The following is a 9,218-nucleotide window of genomic DNA, read 5'->3' as shown; positions in this document are numbered from 1 at the left end:
AAGGTTCTGGAATATACCCTACTTGATCCCACCCAGCCTTCCTGCTCCTCCTGGTATCTGCAGTCATCATGCCTGTGCACTCCTGTTTCTCATGAAGGACAACCTATTATCATTGCTGCAGCCATCCTGTCTCTGGGAACAGGATGGGTCTGGGGCAGAGCTGGAGCCTTACTGCTCCAAGTTCATTGATTTAGGTGGCAGATGAGGGCCATGCAGGAAGTGTCTGGGCCAATAGGATAGAAGACAAGGTGAGCAGGAACACCTGGCCTCACAAGGATCAGGAGTAAGGTGGTCACTCTCTAGGGGGTGGGTGCTCAGTGGCTAAGGGGGCAGGCTATCCTGGCTCAGGCACTGACCAGCTCTGAGACTTTGGCTGGGCATCATTTTTCTCGTCTTTCAAGTGGCAATCAGTGTATGGCTATTGTGGGGATGGTAAAATGTGTGTGTAAGGTGGTACCAGAGCCACTGGCCCAGAGTCTGCCCTTGGCAAGGCTCCATGTTGTTGACATTCAGTGTGGATGGGCCTGTGTAGGTACCAGTAAAATGGTGTGTTTGGGAGACATGAAAATTTTAGTCAGTTGAACCAATGATTTTAATAAGCCTGACATTGTGAGAGGAAGTTTCCAGAGAATGACAAAGTTCACATGCAGACTTAAGTGCCTTTTGTTTAATGACCTGGTGAGGGGAAGCTTGTGGAGGGTATTGTTTGTACCAACTCCTCCATTTCCACCCCCATCATGCAGCGTCATTGTCTAGGAGTCCATGGGGCTATTGCCATAAGCTGAGTCGTGGACCCCTCTGCCCTGGACTGAGCATAGGTGCAGGAAGGCCCAGGGTATTGGCTACAGTCACAGGGACAATATGTTCCCATCCTTTTCTTCCATCCTTCTGTCCTTAAGGTGGAGGCCCCCCACCCCAATGTGATTTGTACAACATATTCCTCCAAATGCAGTCCCACTCTGTGGGAAATAAGCTAGCAGCCTCAAATTAACCCAATTAAAAGTCATTAAAGGCAATCCTAGCCTTCTCCTAATTCTTAGATTAGCATAATGAGCCTATATTAATTGCCAATTATAAATAAATTATCTATTTATTCATATTTCTCTAAATTATACTTCTCCTGTCAATGATAAGTTGTTCTTAGGCAAAGTGTTCTCTTTAGCAAATATTTTGTTTTCCTCTTTCTTCCAATATTCAATCTATTTCCCACCTGGGGGAAGGCACTTTGCTGGATTTCTGGTTCTTTTTCCCTGTGCTTAGAGGTTAGGCAGTCCTGTGTTTCTGAAGATTTGACATTTCACAGGAGGACTCTGGGAAATATTTATGACTTAGCTCAGGTTTATGTTATGAAAAAGGCATTATCTGGGGCCCACTGGGTGTGGTGCAGTGATGGATTTGTGTGAGGAGTGGGTTTTCTTTCTTTTTAATCCTCATCTGAGGATATGTTTATTAATTTTAGAGAGAGAGGGGAAGGGAGGGAGAGACAGAGAGAGAAAGAGAGAGAGAGAGGGATATCAATTAATCGCCTCCCCTACATGCTCCAGCCAGTGATCAAGCCTGCAACTGAGGAATGTGTCCTGACTGGGAATTGAACCCTCAACATTTTTGGTGTATGGGATGTCGCTGCAACCAACTGAGCCACCTGGCTAAGGTGAGGAATGGGTTTTCTGAGGCACTTTTCCTCTCCTATCATATGCCCTGGATGTGAAAGTCCTGGCTGCCTCCCTTCGTTCTGACTTGACTTATGAGCTCAGCACAGTGAGCGAGTATTATGAACCTAGTCAATCTACTGGGCAACTTCCCTACTTCCCTTCTTCCTCCAACTTGCCAGTCAGTGTGCAAGGCAGATCCCCAAGGCATGACAGGCACCATTTGTTGGAGAGGGGTCAGAGATGATTGGTGGCTATTTCCTCCATCCTCTCTTCCTTTAGAACCCTACAATGGACACTAGCACAAATTTGAGGCTGGTGGGATTCCTCTGCAAGGTGCTGTGGCTCTTTTGAGTGGGGCAAAAGGGAAGTGCATGGGATTAAGGTGGCAAGAGACTTGAAAAACAAGGAGTGGTCTTCAAAGCCCCAGCCTGTTACCTGAGGCTGGTGTTTGCAGACTGCCACTTGCCTAGAGGCACACAGAATCAGTGTGGGAGAGCTGAGCCGAAGGGTGTGAAGACATGAAGCAGGGAGGCAGTTCCTGTTGCCAGGGAGCCACTAGACTAGGAGTGCTGAGGAATCTCACTATTCATGTCATGTAAATGAAATATGAAGTCCATTGTGATAAGTCATGAACACTTGACCCTGTTTGTTATAGCAGCCAGCCTGCCCTGACCTGTGCCCTCTCTGTCACTGAGTGTTCTTACAGCTGGGGTGCCCTGGGGGCTTCTCTGCCTGCACTTCCCCTCTTGGGGATCCCACCCATGATATTATATACCACCTCTCTGCTTATGACTCACAAACTTGGATCTCCAGCCCTGTCCTTTCCTGAACAAAGGCAGGTACAACCAGTTGCCTGGCAGACAATTTTGCTTGAATGTTCATGGTCATCTCAGTCCTATTTGAACAAACAAAACACCCAATTTCCTCCCAAAACCTGCCCCCTGTAGATCTCCCTAACTATGTTGAAGGCAACTCCATCCTCCCAGTTGCTCAGACCAAGCTTTTCAGACCCCATGTTAATCCATCAGGAGTTCTTATTGGCTCCACCCATAGAAATATTTAGAATCTGTCTACTGTTCACCTACATCACCACCACTACCACCCTGACCTAAGTCACTGTCCTTTCTGCTTTCTTCCTTGCCCCTTCCTTGCATAGTCTTTATTACCACCAAAGCTAGAGAGATCCACTTAAAATGTTACTCAAATCATGGCCCTCCTCTGCTTAAAACTCACCAATGCCCTCCCTCCTGTTGCTTTCAGACCAGAAACCAAGCCCTTAAAATGGTCACTGTCCCAGCCAGCTCAGGCTTCTTTAACAAAGTACCAAGACTGGATACCTTAAGACAACAGGCATTTACCCTCACAGTTGTGGAGGCTGGAAGTCCCAGATCATGTTGTCTGCAGGGTTGATTCCGTCTGAGGCTGTGAGGGACGATCTGTTCCAGGCTGCTCCCCAGTTGGTGATTTTTGATGTTCCTTGGTTTGTAAATGCACTACACCAATCTCTGCCTCTATCTTTATGTATCATGGCAATGGTATAATCCAAAATCAACCCACTTAACTTTGTTCAATAATATTACCTAATACACAGTACATATCCATATTTTGTTAGTTGTCTCAATCATGTCTTTCATACAATTTTTTCCACATCCAGAATCATCTCTGTAGCTAAGTAACAGTACTTTAAACTTCTTTGTTTTTCTTGATATTTTTAGAGAGAACAGGCCAGTTATTTTGTAGGATGTCCCTTAATTTGGGCTTGTCTAATGTTTCCTCATAATTAGATTCCAGCTATGCATTTTGGGCAGGAATACCACAGAGTGATGTTGTGTTCTTCTCAGTATATCATATCAGGAGGTACAAATTATCCATTAATTCCAATATTGGTGATGTTGAGTTTATCAGTTGGTTAAGGTAAATTCTGCCAGGTTTATCCACTATAAGTAACACTTTCCTCCCAAGTAGCACCAAATTTCAAGGCGACTTAGATCTGCATATGACACTGATAGGAGAATAGTGATGTTGGCAGGGTGAATGCCAATGAGCCTCTCTCCTGATTCCTCTGTTCTTGGTATCCTTAATTAGTGAATGCTTTGGGCCAGGAGATGATATGGTAGGCAGATGTGAATGAGGTGGACAAAGGGTAAAGCCATTTGTAGAGCTTCCGCTGAGCTCTGTAAAACACCATGTCAGGATCAATTCTCAGCACATGTCAGCCTGTTTCCATCCCACCTGTGACACATGCAACACAAAGGAGGATGTTGCCAGCCACAGAGAGATATTAGGCTGTGTGTGAATTTGTGTGTATGTGTGTGAATGTGCACATGCCTGCATGCTTGTCTTTCCCTCTCAACTCCTTAATGAATTATGATGGTAACACAAGATGGTAAGTCCAAGAGGTTAATGATGTCAGGGGCGGCAGGGATAAGTCTGGAACACTCAGTGGTTTGCTTCTCATTCATTGTTTTGCATACCTTCTTGGTCCCTTTTACCTTTGGTGCCTTTCCTCCTTGTCCCCATTGTCCTCTTATTGTAGCTGACCTCCCTGGGCCCTTTCAGTTTAAATTCTCCCCTTGCCAGTCTCTTGACTTGCTTTCCACCACGCTGATCCCTAGTAACTCTGTCTGCATTGAATTTGTGTTTAGAGGCCACCAGGATAAATTGATAACTCCTGTAAAATTTTAATTTTAATAGTGATAAAATGTACAAATAAAATTTACCATGTTAACCATAGTTAAGTGACTGTTCAGTCACATTAAGTACATTCACATTGTTACATAGCCATCTCCACCGTCCACCTCCAGAAAACTTGTCATCTTCCCAAACTGAAACTCTGTCTGTCCCACGTCCCCTTCCCCCAACCTCTGCCACTCACCTTCAATCTTTAGTTACTATGAATCTGACTACTTTAGGGACATCATATGAGTTGAACCGTATAATATTTATTGTTTTGTGACTGGCTTATTTCACTTAGCATCATGTCTACAAGGTTCTTCATATTGTAGCATGTGTCAGCATTTTCTTCCTTTTTAGGGCTGAATAATATCCAATTGTAAGAATGTACCACATTTTGTTTATGTATTGATTTGTCAATGGACATTTGTGTTATTTCCACCTTTTGACTAATGTGCGTATACTCCTATGAATATGGTGTGCAAATATTTGAGTCCTTGCTTTTAATTCTTTTATACATATACTCAGACTTAGGATTGCTGGATCCTACAGGAATTTTACATTTACATTTCTGAGAAACCGCTATGCTGTTTTTCACACTGGCTGCACCAGCAATGTGTGTGTTCATATTTCTTCACATCATCATGAACACTTGATATTTTCTGTGGGGTTATTTTTTTGGATATGGCCACCCTAATGAGTGTGAATGTAGTTTTACTTTGTACTTCTCTAATGAGTAGTGATGCTGAGATCTTTTTATGTGCACATTCCCTTTTCTAAGAATATAAATTTATCTTTTTTGATGGATGGGCATAGATAGAACTTTCTAGGTAAACACAATCCCTAGTTTAAAAGTTACTATGAGCCCTGGCTGGCTGGCTCAGTTGGTTGGAGGGTTGTCTCATACACCCAAAATTTGCAAGTTTGATTCCTGGTCAGGGCACGTACCTAGGTTGCAGGTTTGATCCATGGTCAGGGTGCAAACAAGAGACAACCAATTGATGTTTTTTTCTCTCTCTCCCTTCCTCCCTCTAAAATCAACAAACATATCCTTGGGTGAGGATTTAAAAAAAAAGTAACTATGAAAATGTGCAGCTGTCTATGTTGGTGACCTTCTGGAGGAAATTTAGATTTTTCTCTTTAATTTTTTCCCCCTAAGTATTCATTCTCTTTTTTAACTTTAGGGAAAGTGAAGGCCCTGGTCCCCAAGCACTGCTTACTGAATTTCCCATGCTCCACAGTTTCACCTGTGCCTGTGAGCGCTGACCTCTGCATGAGCTTATGCCTGAGCCCTTGAAGGACTTGGGCCTGGAAACTGACGGCCCTCTGCTGACACTCCCACAGTCAACAGTGATGGTAGATATTAAGCCCAGTCCTAAATCAAACCCAGTCCTAAACGAAACCCAGTGAGGATAGGGTGTCAAGTCTAGAAGAGACAAAGGGTAGACCATCTCTGTCCTGCTAAAATGAGTGTAAAAGTTAGGATAAAAATAACTTAAAGAAGAACAATACAAAATGTGGAAGAAACTAAATAAAATGAGTGAAAAATAGACTGTCAGCTGGGTGAGGACAAAAATAAAATAACTGGAAAAACATTCTGAGTAAATACTGCTGATCATCGTCAGAAAGGCATTGAATTAGAGATCACTGAAGCAGCAGTATGCATTTTAATCTTTTGAAAGTATAGAACAGGTGCTGGAGAAGTTTATTCTGGGAGAGTAAGAATCATCACTACTTGTAGCTGAACTTCATGCACCTGCAGCCTCAGATTCACAGGGTCCTATGTAGGTGGCAAGTATGTAATTTTTGTGTAGGTGACATCCTTTTTGTAAGGTCCCATTTCCCACAAACACACCTCCTGTTAACAATTACTGATGGAATGTGAGAAGGCGACATTTACATGTACACATACCTAGGACAGGTCTATGTAGTAAAGGGAACAGACTTTGTATCCAGAGAAACATCGGGCTGAAAATCCAGGTTTTCTATTCACTGTAATAATTTTTATTTATTTATTTTTAGAGAGAAGGGAAGAGAGGGAGAGAAACATCGATGTGTTAGAGAAACATCCATTGGTTGCCTCTCAAATGCCCCCAGCTGGGGACCTGGTCCACAACCCGGGCGTGTGTCCTCACTGGGAATCAAAACAGTGCCTTTTTGGTTCACGGGCCAGCACTCAATCCACTGGGCCACACCAGCCAGGGCTCTAGTTACTATAAATACAACTGTGTAGAAAGCATTCAGCCTTGCTAAACTTTAGTATCCCAATCCACAAACTGAAGATCATGCTTTACTGAAAGCTATTAACATTATATGTGACAAGTCAGTCATGTGGCTCCATTCCTAGAACATAGTAAGCACTTGATAAATGATTGTTATTATTGTTATTTATCATAATCATTATATCAGGAAATTCAAAAGAGCTAACAAGAGAATACAAAAACTTTGAACAATTAAAAATATGAGGCAAAGAGGCCTTAGGATGCTTATAATTTTGGTAGACTTATTTTGATTTTGGATACTTTATTAATTCCTCATAGTTAAGGTGGCTTTGTTCTGGTGGTTGCTGGTAGTACTGATTTTATTTAATTTTCTAAGCATATAATTATATTAATATCTGAAAATTATAATGTAATATTTACTTTTTAACATAAATAATTCTTATTTTCATTTCAAGTATCATTTCGCTGGCTATCAAGAGTGGATTTCCAGGGCAAACAAATAGCTGGGGAGTCTGCTGAGGAGACACCCTATTTCAGGGAACATTCAGTCGTGATGCCGTATAAACTACCGTAGAGCATGAACAAGAGGCAGAGCTTTCTTAGTCTTCTTCTTTTGTACAAGTCCTTTTTTTGGGTGCTTTCTTACTATTACTTTAAAAGAATCCTTTGTTTATTTTATCTTCTACTGCTATTTAGCATGTATATATCTGCAGAATGTGGAAGTGTTCATTCTGTGGTCAATATTTGCTGCTCTGGTCTATACCATGTTCACTTTTCTTAAAGGAAAGCCTAGCAGGCACATGCTTGGCTGTGGCTTACGCTCTCTGTGGGGACAGGAAGTCTGTGCGTAGCCAGGTCTTTCACAAATTCTCTCTTAATTCTTGCATGTTTGGTCCCTCTTCTCAGCCGTGTTCTTTTTCAAACCTGTTTCTGGGTCCCAAACCTCTCTGGGGTCCTTTCAGGTAGAGCAGTTCCTCAGAGGCAAGAAGAAGAGAGAAGAGGAGAGGAGAGACAAGAGAGGTTTATTTTAAAGAATTGGCTTGCATGATTGTGGGTGCTGGCAAGTCCAAAACCTGCCAGGCAGGCCTGTAGACTGGAAACCTGTAGAGGAACATTCTCCCTTGCATATCCCTTCCCCAAGCTGCCTAAGCTGAGCTGTTGGGTGATTATATAGAAATCCTGAATTCCAGAAATCTTATTCAATCTCTAGTGTACAATTAGCAATAATCGTGTCTCGGATAAACCTCGTTGGCTATGGTACTGTCACTGCACAAAGCTGTCAATCTCTAGTTTTAAAGAAAATTAAGTGTGATAAGTTTTTACTGGTCACCTTTGTGCTCAACAAGGCAGTATGGTAATGATCAGGAAAGATGCGGTCCTTGCCTTCACAGGGTGCAGAGTCTGAGTGGAGAAAACAGATAATTATGCAAGTAATAATTACTGTATTGCGTGACATGATAGAGCAGAGTATGGGATTCATGGGAACACACAGTAAGGAGACTGAGCAGGATAGGATCAAGGGAAGGTGGGACAGCTTCTAAAGAAGTGATGTTGGGGTACCATTCATGAGGGGTGGTGGGTAACCTGCTTGCTTGGGTAGCTTTCTGGGGAAATCAAAGTGAGGGATAATAGATTCTGCTCTCGCAATCTGGGACAAAACATCCCTCCCAGTTAGGATTTTGCTGGATGTGGGCAGGATGACTTTTAGAGGAGGGAGTGGGATAAAGTACCAGCAGTCTGGAGGGCAGAGAAACTTGGAGGCTCAAAACTAGGCATCTCACAAGGTTTCTCCACCTGAGAATAGGAATGACAACCCCATTCAGCTGAAGGGGAAACTGAGGCCCAGAGAAATGATATGACATGTTTAGGGCCACATGGCCAGCCCATGTAGAAGACAGGAGTGACCCTTCCATCCATTCAGCCTCTCCACGCAGAGTCTTGCCATGGCCAGGTAGGAGTCTGTAGACAGAACATGGACTTCCTGGGAGGATGCAATGAGGAGGCCATCAGTGGACCCTCCAGCCCTTCCATCTCACCTGTTTCTAGCTGCTGGGGTTGATAGAAGCACCATTTGATGAGTCTTTATATCTAACTGTATTCCCATTTCTGTCTCAGAAACCAAAGTTCATGTTGCTCAGGAGAAATACCAAACTGTAGAATAATTGCCACCAGATGTGGAATTCATTACAGGATAGGACAAGCAAGGTGCCTGCCCAGAGGGTGTGATCATGGCTGACACCTGCAGATACCTGAGGTGTCTTGTGTTTTAGGTGGCACTGTGCTCAGCGGGTGACTGGTGTCCTGACCCGCTGCTCTAATGGCCGCAGGACCTTTGTTTCCTCCTCTCCCTCCCTCCCATCTGTGAACGTGAATTTGCAGCACACCTATGTGTGCCTAAGTCTCTCATCAGCAGTCTTGGTTGTTTTGGCTCCATGTGGTGCCACCAAGTGTTTGCTTGTGCTCTCTGCAAATTGAGTGATATATTCTTTGGGGACATGAGGGTGTCCTTTATACTTTCTTTTTTATCCCTTTAATACTTGGTATGGTGCTTCGTTTATAATCAACACCTAAGACAATTTGAGGAACTGTGATCCCTGGGCCCAGTGGGTGGAAGGGCCTAGATGTCTTGTGTGTCCCTCTGCCCCAGGGAGTTACTCTTCCATACTTGCAG

General features: G+C 43.3%; 1 non-coding gene across 1 annotated transcript; it reads right to left on the bottom strand.

The window, feature by feature from the left end:
* Positions 1-7,691: 7,691 nt before the first annotated feature.
* On the bottom strand, positions 7,692-7,825 carry LOC128779896 (U4 spliceosomal RNA). The gene has a single exon (XR_011650744.1). It is a non-coding gene; the product is annotated as a U4 spliceosomal RNA (small nuclear RNA).
* Positions 7,826-9,218: the final 1,393 nt, after the last annotated feature.

Source organism: Desmodus rotundus, chromosome 13 (genome assembly GCF_022682495.2).
Source record: "Desmodus rotundus isolate HL8 chromosome 13, HLdesRot8A.1, whole genome shotgun sequence".
Taxonomy (NCBI): domain Eukaryota; kingdom Metazoa; phylum Chordata; class Mammalia; order Chiroptera; family Phyllostomidae; genus Desmodus; species Desmodus rotundus.
This window is presented reverse-complemented; position numbering and strand designations above follow the sequence as displayed.